This window comes from Mustela nivalis (assembly GCF_964662115.1).
Source record: "Mustela nivalis genome assembly, chromosome: 3".
NCBI classification, from domain to species: domain Eukaryota; kingdom Metazoa; phylum Chordata; class Mammalia; order Carnivora; family Mustelidae; genus Mustela; species Mustela nivalis.
The window spans coordinates 132,705,230-132,732,290 of NC_139022.1; the positions used below are offsets into that span (position 1 = coordinate 132,705,230).

Sequence of the window (27,061 nt, forward strand, 5' to 3'; positions counted from 1 at the left end):
CCCTCCCCTGTGTCTGCATCTGCGCCTCTGCTCTCTCTAATCATGTGTCTCCCTGGAAGGTGTAAATGCCTTTGCCTGGGGCAAGGATGCCTTTTCTACAGCACCACGTGGAGCTGACAGCCAGCTGGTAACAGGAGAGCAGCACTTTCCTCTGCCGGCTGAGTCCATATAACAACTTGCAAAGTCACTCAGGGAGGCATGGAAGGGTTTTGAACAGAAAAGTCGTGTGATGAAATGAGCCGGACAGCTGAAGAGGAAAGAAGAAGAACAAGAAATAAAAAGAGGAAGAAGGGAAGAACAGTTAATAGTCCATATTGGCTCTTTTCTCATTCAGCTCTTAGCTTCTGTGACTTCCTCAGAGAGGCCTTACCTGTCCAATCTTTTTAACGTAGCCTTCCCAACATCCTATCAGACGATCGTTCTTTGATTTGTGCACACCATCTGTCACGCTAGGATGTCTTTGTTATCACCTGTCACTTACCCCAGGTTGACTGTAAAGTCCATGAATGCACAAACCTTACCTGTTTTATTCACTGCTCAATCTGCAGATATTGTAGCCACCCCTGGCCCATAGTAAACACTCATTAACTATCATTTTAGTAAATGAATGAGAGGCAGAACTAAGTACTTAACATCATTTACTAGTTATATCACTGAATCATCACATTAATCCAAGGAATCAAGTCTTACATCTGCATTTTACATGCTTTAATAATCTAAGCATGAGGTGATTAAGTGTTTATAATCTGCATACTGTGAATTCACTAGTGATGTCCTAATCCTCCAAATCCAAAACCCTCTTAAAGAAACCTTCCCTCATTCATTCTAGTCTTGTTTCAACACTGGGGACTGTTGACCCTGGGTTCCCCCTAGAAAATCTCTTTAGGAGTTCATTCAGTCAGTCATTTAACAGAAGTTTGTGAAGCACTGACTATATGCCAATCAATTAATTATAAGAGCGGAGGGGGAAAAGTTTTGGCCAAGCAGAAATTGGAAAGGGGCCTAATACAACAACATTTTTCTCCTTATCATTTCTTTTCAACTTTCTCCACTCGCTGGTCCCCATTTTTCCTCAGTCTCTCAAATGTGAGTACTCCTGAGGTCCAACTGTAGGTTTCTTTTTGTGTATATTCCCACCTGAAATGGTGACTTCAATCTACGATTGCCTCTTTTGAATTCACCAAATAATCTCCAATGCAAACCTTTCTCCTGAATTCCAGATCTGCATCCCTTTCTACCAAAACAACCCATCATCACCTCTTTTCAATTCAGCAACCCACAAACGGAATCCTTCAGGTACCCTGTCCTACCAAACTAGCCTGAATTCCCAGCATCTATTCCCTCAGCGAGGTCACAAGGGAGAAACCAAAGAGACCCAATAATTTTCAGCTCCAATTAGGTTTATAATCAGCAAAATAAGCATCTGCTCCCTACCAGGACTCGAACCCTGTCCTCCACCTCTCCAAATGCCATAACAATAACAACAACAACAGTCAATTTTCTTTTTCTTTTTTTTAATTTTCATTTATTTATTTGACAGAAATCACAAGTAGGCAGAGAGAGAGATTGGAGGAAGCAGGCTCCCCGCCGAGCAGAGAGCCCGATGCGGGGCTCGATCCCAGGACCCTGGGATCATGACCTGAGCCGAAGGCAGAGGCTTTAACCCACTGAGCCACCCAGGCGCCCCAACAACAGTAAATTTTCTATAGGTCAGCATAAGGAGGAGTGTCCTTAATGCACTGGGTCAGTCCAGTGGTCTAAAATGACTCAAATAGGGGCACCTGGGTGGCTCTCTGCTTGGCGGGGAGTCTGCTTCCCCCTCTCTCTCTGCTTGCCTCTCTACCTACTTGTGATCTCTCTCTCTCTCTCTGTCAAATAAATAAATAAAATCTTTAAAAATAAAAATAAAATGACTAAAATAGCAAACTAGTAGTAAGAGAATTGGCCTCATAAGGTGACATACAGATTGAGGGCAATGGACTAGAAATCAGGGCTGTAAGTAAATGGACACATTCTCCGCTATACTGTAGGGTCAGCAAAGGGCCCAAGGTCTTAGGCTTCAAGATAGGAAGTGAGAACAGGGGCTCCTACAAGAATGTTAAACTCCTTGCAGTTAAATCATGATACACTACTTAAAGCCCCTATTACACTGATTCCACTTTGACAGAGAGAGATCACAAGTAGGCAGAGAGGCAGGCAGAGAGAGAGAGGAGAAAGCAGACTCCCTGCTGAGCAGAGAGCCTGATGCGGGACTCCATCCCAGGACCCTGAGATCATGACCCGAGCCGAAGGCAGCGGCTTAACCCACTGAGCCACCCAGGCGCCCAGTAATTATTTTTTTAAAGATTTCTTTATTTTAGAGAAAGGGAAAGAGAAAGAGCACAAGCGGGAGCAGCAGAGGGAGAGGGAGAGACAATTTCAAGCAGACCCCAAGCTAGTGCAGAGCCTGATTTGGTGCTCAATCCCACCACACTGAGATCATGACCTGAGCTGAAAACAAGAGCTGACACTTAACTGTGCCACCCAGACGGCCTACAACTCAGTAATAATAAGAAAACCAATTATAACCGAGGCAAAATATCTGAACCATCACTTGACCAAAAAAAAAAAGAAGGGAAGAAAGAAATACAGATAGCAAATAAGCACACAAAAAGGTGCTGATCATTATTAGTAATTAAGGAAATGCAAATTAAACCACAATGAGATATTATTATAATTCTTAAAATGGTTAAATAAAAAGACTGACTATGCCAAGTGTTAATAAACACATAACTGAAACTTTCATATACTGCTAGTGGAAATGCATAATGGTAGAACAACTTCGAACAGTTTGGCAATTGCTTTAAAGTCAAATATCCACCTACAATACCATTCAGGCAACCCTCTCCTAGGTATATACTCAAAGGAAAATAAAACATATATACGTACAAAGACCTGAATGTGAATGTTCATAGCAGCTTTATTTGTAATAGCCCCAAATTGGAAACAACTCAAATGTCCATCTATAGGTCCACGGATAAACGAATCAGAAATTCATAATGGAATACTACTCAACTAGAGAAATAAACAAACTATTAAGAAACACAGCATGGCTGAATCTCAAAATAATTACACTGAATAAACAAATCAGACAAAAAAGACTATATACATGTTTGATTCCATTTATACGTAATTCTAAAAAATGCACAAATAATCTATAGTAAAAGAAAGCAGATCAGTGTGTGCTGGGAAATATAGGGGAGAGAAGGGATTATAATGGAACATAAAGAAACTTTTGGGAGGTATAAATGCGTTCACACCATAATCACGTTGATTATGGTGATGGTTCACAAGTGTAGACATACATGTAGACTCATCAAATAGAACACTTTACATATGTGCAGTTTATTTTTACAACATTGATATTGAACAAAGCATTTTTTTTAAAGATTTTATTTATTTATTTGACAGACAGAGATCACAAGTAGGCAGAGAGGCAGGCAGAGAGAGAGGAGGAAGCAGGCTCTCCGCTGAGCAGAGAGCCCCATGTGGGGCTCAATTCCAGAACCCTGAGATCAAGACCTGAGCGGAAGGCAGAGGCTTTAACCCAGAGCCACCCAGGGGCCCCTGAACAAGGCATTTTTAAGGCATGAGAAAAGACTTGAAATTTAAATAAACTAAAATGTTTAAGAAATTATATTTGATCGCTGAAGTACAGATGTCCTAATATATATATATATATATATATATATAGATAGATAGATAGATAGATTTCCTTTGCTCTATTTATATTTTCCAAAATTGTAACCTCTATTTTTAAGTGCTTTTATTTTTTTCTCAAACATAACATTATATTTGTTCCTTATAACAAAGTTAAACAACAAAGAAGTTTAAAAGGGAAAATCTACTCATCACACTCATTACCGCTATCAAATCCGAAGCCCAAATTAACTACCATTAACAATTTGGTGTGGGGCTTTCCAGGCCTTTTTCCATGAATAAACTGACAAGAATTGGGGTGTGTGTGTGTGTGTGTGTGAATTTGGGAGTGGGATTTGATGGTAGTAGTGAGTAATGGCCACTGTTCACTTCAACCTTCCCAGTTTCACAAAAGCTCTTCTTTTGGCCAACTCTAATAGAGTCCTACAGGGACGGGAAATGTGGGAAACAGTTCCCAGCTGAACCAACCTTAGCCAGCATAATCTAACACATATAATATAGTGTATCGTGCTTTATTTCTTTATCCCTTTATTAATTGTATGTATTTAAGCTGATTCTATGTTTTTGCCGTGTTGTGTTAAAATTGCTACCAGGGTGCCTGGTTGGCTCAGCAGGAAGACCCTGTTGATCTCAGGGTCCTGAGTTCCAGTGGCACATTGGGTGCAGAGATTACTTACTTATATACATACATCTATACAAACACATTACATACATAAACTAACTTTAAAAAAATAAAATTGCTACAATAAATGCCCTTGAGTATGCATATCTTTGTACCAGTAGTTTTTGTTAAGATGAATTCCTAGAAGTGAAATTGCTAGGTGAAAGGATATGTGCACTTAAAGTATTTATAGATAAGTCTAAATTGCCCTCTGAAATGATTGTGCCAATTTACACCCTCTTCTGCCTTGCTTCCTTGTCAACACTGGATATTACTTAGCAATACGGTAGAGGGAAATAGTATCTTGCCTCATTTTGTATTGCTTAGATTATTAAATATGATTTAATCTTTCATATTTCATATGTCTAATGGGCTTATACTTCTTCTTTGAATTGCTGCTTACATTCTCTGCCTTTTTTTAAAATAGAACTGTCATTTTCTTGTTTTCTTGCTGTTCTCTATCTTTTAAGTACATTTTAGGTAAATATTTGCAAGTATTTTCACTCAGCCTGTGGTTTACTTTATAATTTAGCTTATAGTGTTTGGCTTTTGTTTTATTTTGTTTTGGTTAGGGTCTCATCAATTTATTTTATAATAAAAAATTCAATGTATGCTGAAGGACTAAGTCATTTTATTTAGCTGTGGCTCTGTAAGTAGGACTCCCCACTCCCTAGAAAAAACACAGACGTATAGAATCTATTGGTGGCAAGTCAGAAGCAAAGCTGTCCTAAATGCAAAAATTACCCTTGACACTTGAAAACAAAGAGTTAGATACAGCAACCCCCTCATGCAGTCAAGAATCCACATATGACTTTAGATTCCCCAAACACTTAACTACTAATAGCCAACTGTTGACCTACCCATAACATAAACAGTAGATTAACATGTATTTTGTATGTTATATGTATTGTATATACAGTATATACTGTACCCTTATGGTAAAGTAAGCTAGAAAAAAGAAAATGCTATTAAGAAAATGATAAGAAAAATACATTTATAGCACCATATACATGTGTTTATTTTTAAGGAAAAACTGTATATAAGTGAATCTGCACAGTTCAAACCCTGTTCAAACAATGTTATTCAAGGGTCAACTATAGGTGCACCTGGGCGGCTCGGTCATTAAGTGTCTGCCTTTGGCTCAGGTCATGATCCCAGGGTCCTGGGATGGATCCCCACATCGGGCTCTCTGCTTACCAGGAAGCCTGCTTCTCCCTCTCCCATTCCCCCTGCTTGTTTTCCCTCTCTTTCTGTCTCTCTCTCTCTGTCAAATAAATAAATAAATAATCCTTAAAAAAAAAGATATTCTGCTTTATATAAAAATATAGAGATAATTCTGCTCTGAACAACCTAACTATAGTTTTGGGGAAATCCACAGAATTCTAATTCTGAGTACAGAAACTCTCTCTGAATATTTAAACAATATTCACACTGTCTCAGAACTCTGCTTGGAATTTCTCAAAGCTTATTCAACCATGGAATACTAAAAATAAAGCATCCTTCCTATAATCACCACCATCCCCTTTCTGCACTCACGGTAGACATTGCTAATTGATCACTCTTTTTTTCCAGAGCCCAGATGTGGTCCCGAAAGTGTTCTCTACACTTTCTTCCTGCCTGGTTCAGTCGGTAGAGCATGTGACTCTCGATCTTGAGGTTGAGAGTTCAACCCATGTTGGGTGCAGAGATTACTTAAAAATAAAATCTTAAATAAAATGAAATTTAAAAGGCTTTTTCTATGCAGCATTCCAGAAGGCTTCTTCTACCAATTGATCAGAACTGATGTTTATGACAAAACTTGTTTTGGGACTCTGGTTCCTGTCCAACCTTCTATTTTTAGAAAAAGGAAAAAAGACCCAGGGTAGGGATGTGACATCCACAAAAAGCAAGCTCGTTGCAAAGCCAGAACTCAAAACCAGCTTTCTGCTTCCCAACTGAATGCTCCTCCCAACGCACCATTGCATCCTGCCTCTTCTGCCACCACCTGGGAAAGTCCTTCATGGAGCATCTGGGGAAGACCCTTTTACATAATAAGACATATAAATGGTTTGATCACAACATCTGTGTCAATAATATCCTGATAGGCTTAGAGCTGGATTAAGAAGAGGACTGGTTGGGCAACCAACACCCTATTGAGGGGCACTGGAAAATAATTGCAAATGTAAGAAAGTGGAAAACTTGTCTCAGCAAGGCATTCTATGGAATTGGATGAAATATCAAGTAAGTTGTTTGTGCTGGACTGGGGTACAAGGGTGCCCTGAAGGAGCAGTCTCACTATCAACAGATGGTTTCTTTTTTTTTTTTTTTTTTCTTAAAGATTTTATTTTTTACTTGACAGAGAGAGAAATCACAAGCAGGCAGAGAGGCAGGCAGAGAGAGAGGGGTGAGGGGAAGCAGGCTCCCTGCTGAGCAGAGAGCCTGATGCAGGACAGGACCTTGAGATCATGACCGGAGCCAAGGCAGAGGCTTGAGCCACCCAGGCACCCCCAATAGATGGTTTCTAAGCTGGTGGCCTGATTAACTTTTATTTTGCAGAATGGAGCAATAACAAATACTGGGGACGATAAAGAAAAGAATAAAGACTGACAAAAGCTAGCTGAGCGTCCTCTGTACTTTCTTCAGGCATGTTCCTCTACAATAACAGGAAACCAATCTCTGATTAGCAATCTAAGGGATCACAGTATTTTGGTTCTGCTCTGAGCACCAGATCATTGATCCTCAAGGTATAGTAATGTGTTTCTTTTTTTTTTTTTTTTAAGATTTTATTTATTTATTTGACAGACAGAAATCACAAGTAGATGGAGAGGCAGGCAGAGAGAGAGAGAGGGAAGCAGGCTCCCTGCTGAGCAGAGAGCCCGATGCGGGACTCGATCCCAGGACCCTGAGATCATGACCTGAGCCGAAGGCAGCGGCTTAACCCACTGAGCCACCCAGGCACCCTAGTAATGTGTTTCTAACCAGCTTTGTTCCCCATCCTCCCCCAACTCCAACAACCCCTAACTCCACCCATCCTTCCATCTTACCTACTCTACGAAGGCTTCCCTAACTTTCACAATGCCAGTGGTTACCAATTTCTCCTTTTGAGTACCATCTGTCTCTTAATTAGGCCTTGGGAATACACCACCTGTTATTAGCAAGTATTTCTCTATGGAAGGACAACCTGCTTCTTCTACTAGGCACAAACTGTGCCTTTTCCCTTGTATGTATGCCATATAGCACCTAGTTGATGCTGCCATTGCTCAAAAAGTATCTGGTGATTAAATGGCAAAAAAAGAAAAACTCACATTCGCTTCTGGACTTGACTTTCAGAGGGTCCATGGAGATCTTGGCGGCACACAGAGTTTCTTCTTCTCAAAGGCCTATCTGACTGGGTCCTGTGCCAGTCATGCAAGGATTCTGCTTATTCTGCTTGGAGAAGCATGATTTTGACTTGCCTAAACTGTTTCTTTTCTTCTTTCTTTCTTTTTTTGTAACTGACTCTTATTTTATCATAGAATTGCACATATAGTAGCAATTTTTTAGAAGATTTTATTTATTTGTCAGAGAGAGAGAGAGAGAAAGAACACAAGCAGGAGGAGCAGCAGGCAGAGGGAGAAGCAAGGTCCCCACTGAGCAAGGACCCCAATGCAATGTGGGACTCAATCCCAGAACCCTGGGATCATGACCTGAGTTGCAGGCAGACCCTTAACCAAGCATCCCACTAGCAATTTGTTTCTAGTTGCTCTCGTGCCCAAGGCTAGCAACAATTTGTGGTGAGGTCCACAATGTAATTTATTTTATCCTCTATCATGCAGGCCAGAATTAGAGAGAAAGGTAGGGAAGCAAGAAAATTGGAGCACGAATAAGAGAAGGATGAGGATAATGTGAGTTCGCTGATAAATGCAAATCTTTATCTAGAATACTGGTTCTTAACGTGAGGGAGAGTCTGTCCCCCAGGTAGGTGCCAGATTAAATACAGTACACCCAGTTAAATTGACAAAACATTCATTGTTTCTCTGAAATTCAAATTTAACTGAGCATCCTGTATTTTTATTTGCTAAATCAAGCAATCCTATCCCAGGGGACACGTGACAATGTCTAGAGGCATTTTTCATTGTCGTGACTTGGGGGTGGTTAAAAGACAAACTGAGATATATTAAAATTTTTAAGAATTTATTTGAGCCAAAAATCTATCCAAATCGTCAGCACAAAGCCCGAAGTGGCGAGAAGCATTCCTGCAACAAGGCTGTTGCAGCGAACACACGAAGGCAATGCAAGGATTGACTGGCTACAGCTTGAGTGATTTGGTTGCCTTCATTGGGAAAACCCAGTTGGATGTTTGTGATTGGTTGTCCTTAGGGTTTGATTTTTTTTCACCATGAGGCATATATAGGTTTTCGTTTTGCTTGGGTCTGCTAAGGTTGTAGCACCCCCTCGGTCTAATGGACTCCTTGTTTAATCAGTTTAACTGGGCACTACTGGCATCTGGTAGGTAGAGGCCAGAGATGCTGCTAAAGATTCTCTAACACCCAGGACAACACCCCCCTCCCCAGCTGCAAAGAACGATGTGGTGCAAAATGTCAACAGCACCACTTGGATGGTGCTTGGATAATTTTTTATCTCTAAAAAGTACCTCGTGTGACTAAAATGGCACAGTAGGAAAACAGTCCACATGTGTATGTATAAGCATATATATTTTTTTCCCCACAGAAAAACTATTTGCAAAGTTGCTTTCTTTTCAAATCCACAAGCTAAAATAATCTAGAGCTTCATAATGGTAATTTTTCCCTGGGGAGATATGACAAAATTCAGATCACATTTGGGGGAAATATACTCAGAAATAGTAAGTGATTTTCCAGGATCCCACAGAAGCCAATGAAAAATAGAACTAAAACTCAAAACTGCTAAACACATTGCTCATTGAAATAAACCCAGCCTATCTGCACCTCTCCTCGCTCTCACGGTGATCAGAATAGGGCAATTGTGAAGGGTTTTAGTTTTCAAGAGGAGATAAAAAGTTTTCACGACTGATTAGCATCCAGAAAGCAATAGCTTCCCTTAACCTTGAGATGCAAATAACCCAAGATTGTCAAGGGATCTGAAGAGCTGGAGGATTTGATGGAAGATCAAATTCCCGACATTTCCAGGGCAATTAGTTTCACATGCAAAGTCACAGGAAGGTCTTGCCTACTCTCCAGGAGCGGTAAAGCTGTAATAAGACTCCGAGCTTCACAAACTTGGACTAATTGGCCTGCATCCAGCAGGCAGAGTTCATTATTGTTATCCCCATCTCCTAGAACACTGAAGGTGGGTAGAAATCCTTCTACTCCACCACCACTAGGCACGGGCTTCTTTAACATTTCCCACTTTGGATCACCAGGCATAAATCTGGGTACTGGGACTGCTTAGCTAATTATTCACACTCGGGGAAAGGAAAGGCCTGAAATTAAGTCAAATCTCTGTGCAGATGCCTCTTAAAATGCCACTGGAAGGTGAGTCCTTGCCACAAAAAGGTTTAAAACCGTTCAACATTTTTTTTCTGATAGTTAAGGAAACCAGGGAGGAAGTTGTTGTCAATTACAGCCAGGACTTTGGAGCATGAGCTAAATTGATTTTGAAAGATCTGATTACTGAACCGCTTCCCTCACCCTGGCGGCCAGGGCTGGAGCCACGGCTGAGTTCCCCGAACGTGCTGTGGCAGTCGAGATCCAGCCAGGTGGCTGCATCCATGTGGTGACTCCAATGCAGCCTGTTGTCACGATGGATTTTCTGCTCACAAATGTAGTTACGCCTGCATGTCTTTTTGTCATCGACTTGGCTCTCTCAAGGGCAACATGTCAGCTTCCTCCGGGGCCATTTAATGGCTGGGGAATCTTCCATTGGGCGACCCTGCCTGACTGACAAGGTATATGACAACCCCAGATTCTCTAGGGCTTTCACCTCGATGTTGCTCTGCCTCTGGTACTACCGATGAGGCTTCACGTTATGCGAGCTGGCAGCAGCTTTCTCAAATCGGCCAAAGGATATGGGTTGCAAAGATGTGCCCAGGGAGAATGTGGCCAGCCGAAGATGCCGGCGCAGTCCTTGCGGGCAAGACTGACTCCCCACTGAACATTCTGGCATTGGCTTCCTCACGCTTCTGGCTTTCCACTAACCTTTCATGCAAAGGTAGGGTTGGTAACAGGAGCCTGGTCCTGCAAAGGTTTCTGCCCCCTTTACCTCTCAGGGGTGCATAAGCTGTTGTGGTTAAGAACAGGGTTCCGCATTTTACTACCTTCGTAATCTTACCCAAGTTATTTTTTAACTACACTTTTCTCATCTATAAATGTAGGATAACGATACTGAGACTGCAAAGAGTTGAGGGAAGCAATAAACAAACTGCTGGCACATGGTAAGGACTCAATAAATACGACCTTATTTGTTGGTCGGGGCAGACGTGGTGGTGGTAATTTGGGCTTCCCCTGTCACTCAAAGGCATGAGCAAATTCAAGCCTTCAGGTCCATTCTATAACACCCACAAAAGTGAAAGAAAAGCAAAAAGAAAAGAAAGAATGACTCATAAAGGGGGAGAAAAAAACTCCAAGTTGCTGCATTTTCTTTTTTGCTTGTTGCATTCTAAAACCTCTCTCCCGTCCCAACCTTAGTGTCCTCCTCCTGCCCTGCTTTTACCAGAATCGCTGCCACCCACTGACCTTTATTCAGACAGCCCTCTCACGTGCACACTGGTACTGTTAAAATCCTGCTGTCCGGGACTTCAAAGCTCCCACTGTCTCCGACGCTCTGGTCTCCACCATCACAGCATACCCACTGGAGGGGCTTGCACGCTGGCAAAGCACACTACTGTGGGTGGAGCAGTGTGCTTTGCCTTAGGTCAAGGGGTGACTAAGGGGTGCTAGGAGGCCGTGCTTGCCCGAGAGCCTCCCCACCCTGGTCTGTCGCAGAGCCTTCCTTTTGCCCTCACCGCTCTGAAATGTCCAGTGTGAAACTTCCAGTTTCAGCAACATCAGGCCATGGACTACTAGAGAGATGTTTATTTATTACATGACAGGAAAGCTGTGTCCCTTACTAGGTACTCGCAAGAACTGAGCCGATGAGTGCACTGAAAAGAGAGCTGGGTGAGAGCCGGGCCACAGGATGAGGAAGTTTTGATGGGATCTTAGGGAGAAAACATTTTCCTGCAAGAAAAGCAGGTGGCTCTGGGGACCGTAATTGCCAGGGGAAGAATAAGGCCTTGATATCCAGGAACTTAGAGAGTAAGATGCCCAGGACGGTAGGCAGAGATAGATGAAAGGTCACCTTCTGCCACTTCCCTTTCAGTAGCTGCATCCTGTCTCCCTGAACCAGAAGGCAACGCTGTCTGGCTGGGTATGCATATTCATGGCCCCACGCTGCTGCAGACAGAAAGGCATGAATATCTTAAATCGACTTTTCTGGTTCTGTCATGAGTATGGAAACTTGCGCAATCACACTGTGGAAGGCAGGAAGTTTGCGGGGAGAGATCATTACCTTTTTGAGCTTTGAGAGCAATAAACTTTTTCACCTGCAGGGTTTGTTAGGTAACTGATATCAAAAGTAAGGGGACAAGGGAAGGGTGCTCCATGTGAGGTTTTTATCATGTCCCCGTGATGGGTCACTTTATGTGGGAAAAGGACCTCAGGGTAGAAAGAGCGATAATAAATGGAGACCAGAACAGCACAGAGTTCAAAAGTGTCTCAATTTATAAAGTTACTTGGGGTTACCTAGAGCACCTGAAGTATCAAATGCAATTTTTATTGATTTGCATAGATGCCATTAACTTTTGGCATCTAACTCCTCCAGGCCTACATACCTAAAAATAAAAATAAAAAAATAAAACTTTAAAGTGGAAAAAAAAAAAAAAAAAAACCCAGGCAGATGTATTAGGATAACAACTCTCCCCACAAAATCTCAGTGATTTGACAGAAAAAGGTTTATTTCTCATTCCCATCACAGTGCAATGTGGGATGCTGTCTCTCAGGTACCCAGATCCTTCCAGTGGACTCTCTTTAAAGTAGGTAAAGAAGGGAGAGGGAGAGAACACAAAGAAGGCTTCCTTGTCCTTATGCAGCTCAGTCCAGAGGCAACTTCTATTATTTCCGCTTATATCACATTTGTGGGAACCAATCATACGCCCCAGACTTAATGCAAGGGGCTGGAGAAAAGTCTAGTATGTGCCCAGGCAGAAGAGAACATGCACTGGTGAGTACTTACCATAGCAAGGGACACTAATTTCAGCATCTAGTCAGCTTAACATTTGGTTTTTCCCTTCATTAACACAACATATAATGCAGATATGACTGGGCCGAGCAAGATTCAAATTTGCAGTAACTGGATCAGAGAAACAAATCATCTTTCCCTAGATTGGCACATCTTTGGCAGGTTTGCTGTCACTTCCTATTTCCTGACCACGGCAGACGTGGCTAATTAATCATGATGTTCCTTCCCTGTAACTCCAGCCACAGCCATACAACCTTTCTCCGTTTAGAACTGCAGCCGTTCAAGACCAAGGGATCAGAGCTGACATACAAAACAAAACCTATTTTCATGCCTGACTCTTTCCACGCCTCACATTTTATAAACAAGGAATCTGAAATGGAGGAAAGTAGAAGGACTCCATTTATCCATTGACAAAGTTATATTTTGTCCCTAGTATATACTAGACGGCATGCTACGTGTAGACAATATTCCTTCAAACAAGATGGAGGCCTGCCTTCGGGAACTTACAGGAGAGTGGGAAGTCAGATGAGAGGATGTGTAATTATAATACAGTATGACAAGTGCCAGGAAGGAAGTAAGGGCAGGATGCTCCTGGAGGACATGGCAGTGACAACTAACCTACTCTTGATGAGATTTAGGGGAATCTTGCTGGAGGAAGAGCTATCTATGCTAGTCATGAAAAATGAACAGACTTTAGCCCAGCAAAGAGTGAAGCTGAAGGATAAGAACCAGCCTGTGCAAACAAAAAGGTAAAAATGAAGATGGCATATATAGAAAACTGAAATTTATCCTGACTGGAGTCGACGGTGCATTAAGGGTGTACCAATTGGTCATTGCTGTGTAACAAACCACCCCAAAACTCAGTGACTTAACCTAATAACCGTATTATTATTGTTCATGAATCTATGGGTCAGCTGAGCAGCTTTTCTAGTCTGAGCTAGGCTTATTCAGCTAACGTCTGGGCATTAGCTAGCTGCGTAGCCTGGTTTCCGATAGCCCTGGCTGTCACAGCTGGGCTCTCCTCCAAGTAGTCTCTCATCTCCCAGCAGGCTAGCCTGGCCTTGTCCACATGGCAGTGGCAGGGTTCCACAAAAAAAAGCAGAAGCACTCCATGCCCCTGATGCCCAGTCTCAAAATTGACTCAGTGCCACTTCCAGTCCATTTGGTAACCCAAAACGAGTCACAAGGACAGGCCAGATTCACGAGGTGAGGAATCAAACTCTACCTCTTAATGGGAGAAGCTACAGAATCTTTTGGCAAAGCACATGGATATAGGGAGAAAGAATTCAGGCCACTTCTTAAAATCAATCCAGCACAGAGGGAGAAGAGTTGCAAGCAATAAACCTGCAAAGAACATAAAAAGAGTTGTTCAAATTCAGGTGCTTAGAGAGGCAACAGAGAGCCGCGGAGGAGTGATATGTTCAGATACAAACTCTACAAAAGAGTTGCTTTAATCCAAAACATAGTTGATGAAGGACTACATCATGGCAGGAGAGATGCACCGCATAGTGGTTAGATTCAAAGCGATAACTACAGATACTGTTCTGGGGGTTAAAAGAGAAGCATCTAAGGATACATAGCTGGTGAGTGGCAAAGGTAAAATTAAAGCCAGGTCTTCTACATCCCAATCTGATGCTTGTGCCCTTCTTCCCCTGAGTACAATATTCCAAGTTCAGAAAATTTTCCATCACTACCCTACCAGGTACACTGATTCCTTGGCTTCTTTCTGAATCCATCTCCAGAACACAGACACACCAAGACCATTCTAAGAAGTAAACCTCATTGAAATGGGAAGCCCTGCTTATCACACTAACTGTCGGTAACAGAAAGCCTTTGGAGATAGGGAAATAACAATAGACCCTAATACTTAGCCTGTCTACCAGGTGTGGCTTAGAGAATCATTAACCATCCTTAGAGAAATAAATCCAGGCCTTTGCTTATCCAGAAGCATGCTTCTCAGAATTGCTTATGTGAGAAGCATCTCAGGGGCAGATCAGCACCTGCCATGAGCACCTACCCTTTGGACTTTCAGTGTAGGGCTCATATTTGAAACCAGTTCATTTCCTCCGCCCACACCTTCTTAATCCTCTGGCGTGTCTCTCCCAGCCAGCAGTTCGCAGGCCTGGGTTTAACGTCAACTGCACTAGTGAACGACCTCCGCAGAGCTCCTCATAGTGAATCCCATGCTTGCCAAATAAATATTGCCTATATTTTGTCTAATCATTGCAAACCTACCCTCCAAATTTGATGTAAGTCTATCCGATGGGTTTTTACAGGTCACAAAGATAACAGAAACTACCTCTATTTATAATGGATACCTGCCCCTCTGCTTGGACTGTAGGCTACACTTTTCTGCCAAGGGCCTCAACACATTTTGTGAATGTTGTTTCATTTCATAGTACACTATTGGAATTAGGTTCAAGTCAGCTGTCATTACTCCTTATCTCCCCCCAGGTCCAGTGTGATGGCTGAGTGCAGCCAAGATGGCCTCGGTACTCCTGCCCATCCTTTCCACTGCACACCCTTTTGCAGCAACTCCCACCAAAATGTGGAGTCTCTGTCCCCAACTCTTGAATCTGGTTTGGCTTCAGCATTTGCGTGAGCCAACAAAAGATGGCATATGCGACTGTGGGCAACTCAACAGGCCTTGCAGCTTCCGGTGCGGCTCACCTGGAGCTGCTGCCATGTTAATTAATGAAAGCCTGCCAGATAGCCTGCCAAGCTCACTTGCTAGGTGATTAAACAAGAGTATGTGTACTGAGTCCCTAGCACATCCGAGGTGTGACAGTAGATGGGAGTTTCTCACCTCATTTTCTATAGGAATCCGTTTCTATCCAGGTAAGACTTGAATTAAATTAGTAATTTTTACACCTTTCTTTTTTTAAGAGTAGGAGGATAGTTTTTCCTTCTTCCTTGCTCAGAAATGTACTAAGGGCCTGGCGTGATGATGGCCAGTTGGTGTGTCAAATATGATTACCATCTGAAGGACAGCAGCAGGGCTCTTCAAAAACCCTTTGCCCCTTACTGAGAGAAAGGGTTCACTTTGTAATACGTTCTCAAGCAATGAGCACAAAGAGTACTTTGAGTTCTGAATACTAAGTATAGTTCAAAAATCCAACTCATTGGAAGCAGAAAGGAAAATCACAGGCTTTACAACAAAGTCACTCTTCAGGTTCTCAGAATCACTTGAAAAGACCAATTTTACTGTTTGTCTGCCAAACCTGAGTTTTTTTGTCCTATGGCTGCTAACCATGTAGGTCTCCACGGGTCACAAAGGCCTCAGAAGCAGAAAGACTGGGCTGCTGCGGCAGGAAAAACCAGTCAGACTGGTGGAGGGCAGTGCAGCAGGTGGCAACTTGCTCCTTCCTTGGAGCCCTTTGAGGTTTATAAGGAGAAAGGGGTGGTAGGTGGATGAGGGCAGTGGAGAGGGTGGTCTGGTAGTTTCTTGCCAAGACTTTGTGTGTGAGGGCAGCAGCAGAGTTGATCACTGTCTAAAACCTGGAAAGCTGCTAAGAGGAAAAGATACAGTGCCTGCTAAAACATCCTGACCGCCATTAGGAAATACTATAATAAAACCAGGGTCAGAAGTCTTCAAAAGCACCCACCCAGCGTTCTGATGCATGCTGTTCCCAGTACACAGGGTACATGGGCACTAGGGACTGAGAGTAGAGAAGGAGGGAAGTGAGAAGATCAAGAACTCCCACCATGAGGTGTTTGTTGGGGCCGTAGGGCGGGGAAGGCTACCCGGACGCCAGTTTTCTTTGGCGTGTGAGTTGATGCTTGCCAATACTTGCAATGAACTGAAGACTGTATGAAAGTTATTTTAATGAGGAGAAACTGTGACTCAATTCTCCATTTCTCAGCAATGTCCTATGTTTTTATTTTTCTAAACCACAGAAACTCCACCTTCCTGCCCTATGCTGTGAGGTCAGCGAGAAGACTGGCATCTGTCATTTTTGTGGCTTCCTCTCTCTGCCTTGGTCTGCATCAGAATATGGGGAAAACAGAGGTAAGAGCTCGGGTTCAAGCCCCAGCAGTCACTATTATCACCCCTGAGCCCTCTAATGTGTGTGGGCAGTTGAGAGCTGCTCTCTCCATGGGTTGGTGCTGGCTACTCTGCCTGTTCCTTCATTCTTCCTGTCCCTAGGTCCCCAGGCCACAGGGGCTGAGACACTCTTCCCCAGAGCACAGCAACCCCACACCCACCTGCTGGCCCACAGCCTGCAATTTTTGAAGGGCTTCTTTACAAGAGGCAGCCTGGAATTCAGATGCTCTATACAGAAGTTTACGAACCCTATCCCTCTCAACCTACAGGACAGAACTTGAGCACAGCCCTCTCGGCCTCAGAAGGAAAAAGGTTGTCACTGCACCTTTGGATCACGGAACCCAACATTCAAGGCTGCCTGTCCTTCCTCAGATGTGAATGGAAAATTGAGCCACTCATTCTTTGCCTCTGAGTTCACCACAGTGAATAAAATAAAGCATAAGCTAAGTAATTATTAATGACAACTTGCCTGATACCAAACCGGGGTAATTTCTCTATCCTCCCACTTTGGGTAAATAATAGAAAACCTTTATTGATAAGCATAGAAATGCAGAGGTACTTACACAACTTGTTTATGTTTTCTTTGTCCAAGCTACTATGGTCTCTAAGAGAGTAAATTCCCTGAGAGTCATCACCAAACATTTACTGTTCAATATAATTACACTATGATGCACAACTAGGCATCTATGATGAGCCCTTCTAATAATAATTATCATCATAATTATTGTCAGATATTACCATTACTGGGAGAGCTTATCTTGTGATAAACACTACACCAAGAGCCATACATGCATTAACTCATTTTATCCTCAGAACAAACCTTAGAAGTAGGCATTATTATCCCCATTTTTCATCTGTGAAAATTAAATTTCAGGGAGATTACATTGCCTATGATCACTAGCTAATACATGTAAGAACTGAGGTCAAGGACACATGGTCTGACTTGAGAACCCAAGCTTTCCACCTGAAAGATACAGTCTTTCTACCACATACAGGATATGTCCAAGAGAGACTCATGAAGCTCCTGCCCACCTTTCCAGACAAGCACAGCCACACATCACATTTCAGATTCAGTAAAGAACATATAACCCCCTGAACACACCCTGCTGTTTTACACACTGGAGCCTTAGTTCATCTGGGTCTGTCTGCTGGGATCACTTGCTTCCCCCCCCCGCCCCCTTTGATCATTCATCTCACAAAAAATCAGCTGAGACACAAGGTCCCTAGAAAAATCTTTCCCAATCCTTTCCCCAGGTTGTTTGTATACTCACTCTGTTGTCCCCTAGCACCGTAGGCATTCTGTCACTGTCCTTCCCACACTGTACTGAAGTATTTTATTTCCTGTTCATCTGTCCTACTAGACTTTAAGACCTTTTAAAAAACAGAAGATATATATATTCATATACACACATCCATATATATACACATATATCCACTTATATACAATATATATTTATTATTATATATAACATATTATATATCCTATTATATAAAAATGTTTACCTACATTTTATTTATTTATACTTTATACCTATGATTAATCTCCAACACTTAATATAGTCTCTATTCTGTATCAGATGGTCAATAAATATTTGCTGAGCTCCACTACCAACAATGTTCAGTGAGTTTCCAATGCTTATCTAAAAGTATTACCCACAGCTTTAGAACAATAGGTAAAAGATGATAACCTTTTAATTCCACCAATATTTATCACAAAATTACAGAAAGAACATGAAGGGACTTTGGAGAAAATTTAGTTCCAAATGGTATATAGATGGAAGACTCTGAAAAGGGAAAAAAGGAACTGAGTTCAAGGCCCTCTTAACTACTTCACAGCTTAGGCAAAATGGCAACCCCTTTACATTTGGTTGGCTTATCTCTGGAATAATGTTCAACACATCTTATCAGGCACAAATGCTTGGTGAGAAGATCAATGGAAACAATATTTATGCATATATTTTGCTTACTAAAAACATCATATAAGCAAATGTTTTGTGTTGTTTTTGCCTTTCTCAGAACATGGGGCATAGTAAATGTTCAATAATTGCCATTAAAATGACTTAATACTTAAACCCTTTCTTTCCTGGTTATGATATCAGAAATTAGATTAAGTAACTTTGCCTAAGATTCTCCCCAGACTGCAAGCTCACCGACCACGAACGTTTTTTGGTTTTTGGTTTTTTTTTTTTTTATCCCCAGCATCTATCCCAGTGCCTGGCCTATGGTAGGTGCTCCTGGCCCATGGAGGTGCCCCTCCCTTCCAGCATTCATGGAAGGGAGGAGGAAAGGAGGAAGATCATAGAACTGGGTTCTATGATTCTCTAGTCACAGGTTTTTCCATTTGATCATGGCACTGGGTGCTGTAGGTCGGTGGTTTTCAAAGTGTGGTCTTGAGAATCAGCAGCATCAGCATCACTTGGGAACTTCTGAGAAATGCAAATTCTCGGGCTCCATCTCAGACTTGCTGAGTCAGAAACTCTGAGGGTGGGGCCCAGCAATCTGGGTTTGAACAAGACCTCCAGGGGATCCTGAAGCTTGCCAAAGTTTGACAACCATTGCTGGAGGAGAAACTCTTCATTATCTGCCTATGTTTGAGAATAAGTGGACAGGAAAAGGTGAATTTATTTATAGCTTTTAAATAATTTATTCTAGAAACCTAAATGCACAGTACTTTCATTGTCATTTCCTACTAACTTGACACACTTATGATACAAGGGGGAAACATTTCTGGAAAGATTACATCAATAATGCAATACATTTTTGGTTAAAAATAACATTTACTGAATTGTTTTCTAAGTATAGAAGACTACATAATCGTTGTTAATAGTAAGGATAAATCTGAAAATCGTAGTGACACTTACATAGAGCTTACTGTATACCAGGAACTATTTCAAACACTTTTCCTATCTTAACTAGCTTATTACTCAAAACAATCCCATGAGACAGGTACAGTTTTTATCATCCCCATTTTATTTTTTTTTTAAGAATTATTTATTTATTTATTAGACAGAGAGAGAAATCACAAGTAGGTGGAGAGGCAGACAGAGAGAGATGGGGAAGCAGGCCCCCTGTTGAGCAGAAAGCCTGATGCTTGCTTGATCCCAGGACCCTGAGACCATGACCTGAGCCGAAGGCAGAGGTTTAACCCACTGAGCCACCCAGGCGCCCTATTATCCCCATTTTATAGAGGGATAGAGGTTATACAACTTGCCAAAGGTCAAATGGCCTGGTAGATCCAGGATTTGTGTTCATGCAAACCAGCTCCAGGGTCCATGAGATTAACCACTATGCTATATTATAAATCACCCTAATTGAGAGATCATCACTGATTATTAATAATTATGGAGAGAGAACTTGGTGTTTTCCTTCAACTTAACAAATACACACACACACACACACATATACACATCTGGGCATACATACATGTATATATACTCTATTGATAAATATATTTATTTACAATTAATTCATTTACATGTAAATAATTATAACAGTTTTTACCTTTTTAACTTTTTTTGTATTTTTTTATATGTATTATAATTTAAAAAATAAAATCAGGTCACATGTGGCTATAACCTAGTTTCTTTCATAATAATTATAAATATAATAGTATCACAATTCTAAAACAATTGTAATGTTGTACTTAATTCTCTTCAACTTTATTTAATTAATTCTCTAGTGGCGGACAAAAAGAAATCATAGCCAATATTTTGGATGATACATAACATGGTAATGAACATCTCTGAGCTTAAAACGTAATGATTATACAATTCATTTTTTAATCTCTGCATAACTCTCCAGTGTGGGCTCACACAAATAATGAAAAGTAAGTCTCTCCCAATAGTACATCTAGTCCATAGATGCTCTTACTTTAAAACTCTATAACAGCAAAACTGAATTATACCCCATAGCCCAGCAGCTAGACTATCAGATCATTCTACAGGTCATTTAAAAATACTATGAATGACAATTTCATTATCTTGATGTTAAGGAAACCACAGGTGCTGTATCATCAGAGAGTCAGAGAGGCAGTGTTGGAAGAACTGAAGAGCAGTCAAAGGTCAGAGTATCTGTGAAGGGAAATACAAGCTCGCCTTGCATGTAGATTCATGCCATGGGTGAGACAGTATCTAGAACACAGCAGATGTTTTGTAGGTGAATGAATATTAAGGCCTGGTAAATAGATGAAAACATGTAGGAAACTAGAGATGGGGAGAACACAGGACCTCTTTCCTGACTTCTCTGAAAATGCCATTCACTCCATTGTGGCAGAAAACTTGACAATGATCACACACCAGCACTACAGAGAAATACAAAAGCAAAACACATCATTTCCATACAACCACATTCCTGGTACGGACTTCTGGGGCTCAGCATGTTTAGGTCTGACCTGAGGTCTCCCAAAGCCAATCTCCCAAGGAACTCAATGAAAACCAAAATACTTAAGCCAAATTAGAGGTGCCCAGGATGTCTGCTGCAAATAATAGGATCTCTGTGTCTACACTTACGACAGCAGGAAGGAGAGGCATGATTTTAATAAGATGTAACATGATTCTCCAGACTTAACCAGAGGGTCAGTGCTGGGAAATGTTTAGGGAGGAGACAGTGCCAAAAGTTTCAGGAAACCCCCTTTTTTGGTCTACTGTGTGTGTGGTGGCGGTGGGGGGCAGGTAAGGAAGGAATCTGGATAATGAAACACCCTGCAATCCCAAAGTCAAAATGACACCATGGTACAGAAGTGGGGCCTATATTAAGAACAGATATTATAGGGACACCTGGGTGGCTCAGTCACTTAAACGGCTGCCTTCGGCTCAGGTCATGATCCCAGGGTGCTGGGATCGAGTCCCACATCGGTATCCTTGCTTGGCAGGGAGACTGCTTCCCTCTCCGCCTCTGCCTGCTTCTCTGCCTGCTTGTATGCTCTCTCTCTCTGACAAATAAATAAATAAAATCTTAAAAAAAAAAAAAAAAGAATAGTTATTATACATGAGGATGCCTGGGTCTTTCAGACAAGCATCTGCCTTTGGCTCTGGTCAGGGTCTCAGTGTGCTCCCTGCTCAGCAAGGAGTCTGCTCCTCCCTTTTCCTCTCCCCCTCCCCCACTCATTATCATTCTCTCTCTTTAATAAATGAACAAAATCCTTAATAAGAAAAAGAGTAGATATTATACACGAAATTGTAGGAGGAAAAAAAGTTAAAGGAAATATTGTTAAAGGAAATATATACTGCCAGAAAGAAGCAAGCCGATCATTTCACGGTCAGAACCTAAGGTGAGTTTTTTCCCTATAATAATGTCATTCACCTTCCTGCCAGGGAAGAGTTGGTATGCAGAGAGATGGGTTCTTCCAGTATAACTGATCCTCTTGGATCGAGTAACTTAATCAATTAATTAACTTATTAATTAATTACTTTATTTCTCTCTTCCTTTATTTATTTATTTATCTGATTGTGCGAATTTAGAGGTCTACTGTTGATGTAAATGTTTGAGAATCCTTAAATGCTGAAGCTGGAAGAACTTTTGTGTTAACAAATCTCATTCTAATATGTCTCAGATGAGAAAATTAAGTCCTAAAGGGATGAAGCAACTTCTCCAGAATGGCAGAGCAAGTCCACAGCAGAGCCAGGGGGAGGTTGATCCCCACAATCCTGATTCCCACTCCTACACCACAATGGCCACAGCCCCATGTCTGTGGTCTTAGATTAATGATAGCACCTCCTTCAGACCACTGGCCAATGAATATTATTTTACCCACATGCTGCTTAATTCCTTTGCATTCTTTTATTCAATACCTATTTGGAGTACTTTCTACATGTCAATGTTCTAAAGGCAGGTGAGACATTAGCAAGATAGGTCAAGCATTCCCAGAGTAGGGAAAGAAACAGACAAGAAGCAACTAAACATATAAAGAAGATAATTTCAGGTTGTAATAAATGTTATGAAGATGATACAACAGATTAATGTGGTAAAGGGCGTCTAGGATTGGAAGAGGCTGCATGAGAGAGAGCGGTCAGGAAAGGCTTCTCTGAGCAGGTGACATTTGCTGTAAAACTTGAAATTCGAGTAGGAGTTAGTCAACTAAAGATCTGGATGAACAGCATTTCAAGCAGAGAAGGAAATAAGTGTAAAATGCCTGAGGCAGGGGTTCCAGTTCCAGGTAAGATGGGGTAAGAACATTCCATCCTCTCTCGCCCTCCCACTCGACACTGCTAGGAAGCATGGTGTTTTCTTATTTCAAACAGAAGGCAAACTGAAGAGGACCAAAAGATGAGGTACCACCAAGCCAGCAGGGAATTTCCTTCTCTTTTTTTCTGGTGTCCCAACCTGGTTTCAAGACATTTTGATATCTGGAGCTGGTTACTGGCCAGGGAAAAAGAGAGGTCCAGAAGAAGCCCTCTAGCTCTGGCCTCAGGAGAGGAAAGGGGAACTCCTAAGGTGAAAAAAAAAAAAAAATGGAAAAATTGCCTGGAGTTCTTTTCTTCTCTGCCCTCTCCTGCACCAGCCCTGAGGCAATCCCATGGTGGCAACAGAAAAAACAATAAAATAAAAGCAATAAAAGCAGCCAGGGCCTACAGAGGCCTAACATTCTGAGGAGGGGAGACTTCCTCTCTGATCAGAGAGGCTGTGGTCCCAAGGAGATGGGGAGAACACCTATTGTTTCCTTTCTCTCTCACTGTCCTCCTACTACCATGGCCCCTGACAAGGGTGCAGGTACAGGAAGTCCAATGCTGACTGTTGTACCTAAAGGCCTAAAGACAGAACCAGAAAGCACCAGGGACCCAGAAAGGACTGGAGATCATGGAAAGGGAGGAGCCAGAAAGAAGGGCCCTTTCATTAAAAAAAAGAAAGAAAGAAAAGAAATGCAAATGACTTAAACATATAAAAAAAATGTTCCTCCTTACTGATAGAGAATGTGAATTAAAACAATGCTGAGATATCATTTCTCACCTATCTTTTGCCACTTATTTGGAAAAAAAAAATCCAAAAGATTGACAACGTATTCTGTATTGATACTTTGGGGAAACAGATCCTTTCATTCCTTGATAATGGGAAGGCAAAATGGTACAGCCTGTATAAAGGAGAATTAGCAATATCTCAAAAATTTTCATTTTCTTATTGATCCAGAAATCCTACTTTCAAGTATCTGTCCCCCCCAAAAATTACAAAATATGAAAAGTTGTATCCCTACTTTGCCAAGTATAAGCTGGCATTATTTGGAATAGCAAAAAACTGGAAACAACCTATTTGTTCAGCAGTAGGATGCCGGCTGCATAAACAGTATTACGTGCCTGCAGAGTTCTCTAAGCTGTAAAAAGGCTATGAAGTGACCTCCAAGGTGTAACAAGTAAGAAAGCAAAGCAGAGAAAAGTTATTTTAGTGAATTCTGTTTAAACACATACACACTTACATATAGTTTATATAGAATGCTTATATACATTTGAAACAGATTGTTACCTGTTGGGGAGGGTAAAACAGGGTAGAGGGGATAAAGTGAGAAATTAAACTTCTGAACAGAATTCGTTTTGTAGATTTGACTTTCAACCACATAAATATTCACATGATTAACTACCAAAAATAAAAATAGAAATACTCCCAAAGAAACAGAAACAAAATAAGACAAAAGCTAACAGTATTTTGAAAGAAATTATTTCACATGACTTTTAAAACATAGTAATTTGACTTTATATCCCTAGCAGAGAAAAAGAACCACAAAAAATACCTTGAACTATTTTTAATAATCATATTCTTAGCAATAGTGTCGCTATTATTATTCTGAAACTATTAAACACATGGTAGAATAAAGCAAATATGTAATTGTTAATGTTTATAGGAACCAAGATTTCAATATAGGAGAAAAGAAAATCAAATATATAAACCAAAGAAGTTAGGGGCACTCAGTAAGTTAGGTGTCTGCCTTCAGCTCAAGTCATGATCTTGGGTCCAGGGATCAAGCCCCAATTAGGGTTCCCTGCTCAGTGGGGAGACTGCTTCTCCCTCTCCCTTAGCTGTTCCCCTTCCTTGTGCTCTCTCTCTCTCTCAAATAAATAAATAAATAAATAAAATCTTAAAAAATATAAACCAAAGAAATAATACCCTGTAATAACAAATTTTAGATTATTATGAATTCATAATATCTTTTTTATTTAAAATAAACAAAAAGTATTTCCAAACTCTTTCCATTAGAAAGTCTAAGAAGTAATAAACTCAATAGTAATCAGCATTTCTCTTCAGATTGTGGCCTCTAACTATCATTTCCTTAGAGAAATGGCTGACTCTAGGTTGGGGCAGGAAATAGAAAAGACAGCCTCGATATCTTTTCATAATAAAAAGTAAGGAAACAACACAAAAAAAGTCTAATATGAAGTCAAAAGGACTCAGGAACTATAGTAAAAAAGCTCTCCCTGGCCAAAGTTGGGATAAGTTGAACATCAAAAAGAACAGAAACTATAGTAACTAATTAAAATGGAGGAGGCGGGGTGTGAAGTAGGCGGTGGGGATTGAAGAGCGGACTTGTGCGTGTTGAACATCAGGTGATATATAGAAGGGCTGAATCACTCCATTGTACACTGAAACTAATATTACACTGTATGTTAACTAACAGGAATGTAAATAAAAGCTACAAAAAATAAATAAATAAAGGTTGATCCCATGAAGCTGAAGTCTGGCTTGCCTGTGGATGGTATACAACCAGGAGGAAGAGGTCTATTATTCAGGCACTGGAATGTCAGCTTCTCTCTCCCCTCAGATTTACCTCCCTCTGCATACAGTAAAAGAGCTGAGGTAGGCAATAATGATTTGTCCATTTTGGAATTGCTTTCTTGACACTGTTCCTCCAAGCAGCTTGTTCCGTGGCCACTCCTCTCTCTGCAAAGGTGGTGGGAGGAGGTCTGGGGGGAGGGGCCCTTTATGAAACTACCTAGAGCCCAAAGGATTGGGGATAGGAGGATGCAAAAGAGCCTTTTTGTCTGGTCTCCCATTCAGGAAAGGACTAAAATTTACCTTTAAAGCTATTTCCAAATGAGGTTAGATACAAAGATAGGAAGATAGGCTGGCAGGACTGGAAGATACCGAAGCTCGCCTTGTAGCTTGAGGCTTGCATCCTAATTCCTGAGCTATGGCGTCCAGAGGGTGGAATTTATGTACTGTGTAATTACCCCATGAAGGGCACAGTTTTATGGCTTGTATTTTTGTGTGTGTTGCAAAGCATTAATTTGTTATATGTTTAAAGCATACCACAATATTTTGCAATCATATTTGGCAATTTCCTTATTTTTTAATATACTAGTTGCCTCAAAAAATGAAAGTAGCTCTTGCCCCCCTTGATGTTTGAAAGGTCTCAAGAAGAGGAAGAGGAGGGGCACCTGGGTGGCTCAGTGGGTTAAAGCCTGCCTTCTGCTCAGGTCATGATCCCAGGGTCCTGGTATCGAGCCCCACATTGGGCTCTCTGGTTGGCAGGGAGCCTGCTTCCTCCTCTCTGCCTGCCTTTCTGCCTACTTGTGATCTCTCTCTGCCAAATAAATAAATAAAATCTTTAAAAAAAAAAAAAAAGAGGAAGAGGAGGAGAAGGTGTGGTAATAACAGTTACAACAACAGCGAACATATACAGAAGACTTTTATGTGCTAGGTACTGCCAGGTGTCCTAATGGAAATCACATTAATTAGCACATTAATTAACATGCACTAATTCATTTAATCCTCACTTACATCATGGGTATTATCTCCATTTTACAATAAGAAAATTGAGGAGTGCCTGGGTGGTTCAGTTGGTCCTAGGACCCAGCTCCTCAGCATGGCTCCCTGCTCAGCAGGAGGTCTGCTTCTCCTTCTCCCTCTGCCCCTCTCCCCCAATTGTGTTCTCTCACTCACTCTTTCTCTTTCAAATGAATAAATAAAATATTTTGAAAGAAAGAAAATTGAGACACAGTTGATGACTAGCTGTGTATCAGACTTTACTGAAGGGTTAGAAGAAGCAAAAGGAAATCAGAGAGTATGAGGGAAACTGTATAAAACTATAGATACTGGGTATGACTTTTTGTGGTAAAAGGAAAAAGTACCTAAGAGGTTAAAACCTTCATAAAGAGAGCTTACTTTTTGGAAACCTCCAGATCCTAATCTTGTTTCTGGATCTTCATTTTCTCATATGGAAGCATCTCCTTCCTCTCTACCTCACTCTGGAAAATGCCATCTTTCCTCACGGGGACTGTTCTTGTCCCAGGGCTATCCCCCTTCCCCAACCAGGTGATGTGTTCACCAGAGGTGAAATATCTCACATTCTGAGTTACTCAGTGTAGAATAACACTTAGAAATCTGTCAGGAGGCGTGGGGTAGTAGAGAAGGGAGTTGTTGGTACTCCAGGAATCTTGACCTCTTTGGTGTGTCTCTCTCTGACACAATAGGTGACAATTAAAGATCTTATTCTATCTTAGCGTGTCAATAACCGTTGC

At 41.3% G+C, this 27,061-nt stretch overlaps 2 long non-coding RNA genes across 3 annotated transcripts in view; one reads left to right on the top strand and one right to left on the bottom strand.

Annotated features, from left to right (window-relative positions):
- The window catches only part of LOC309861775, a 243,545-nt gene that overhangs the window by 201,657 nt on the left and 14,827 nt on the right, over positions 1 to 27,061 (bottom strand). The window lies entirely within an intron of this gene.
- Positions 15,895 to 17,080, top strand: LOC309861870. The gene is made up of 3 exons (XR_014310260.1): positions 15,895 to 16,215; positions 16,472 to 16,583; positions 16,889 to 17,080. It is a non-coding gene; the product is annotated as an uncharacterized lncRNA (long non-coding RNA).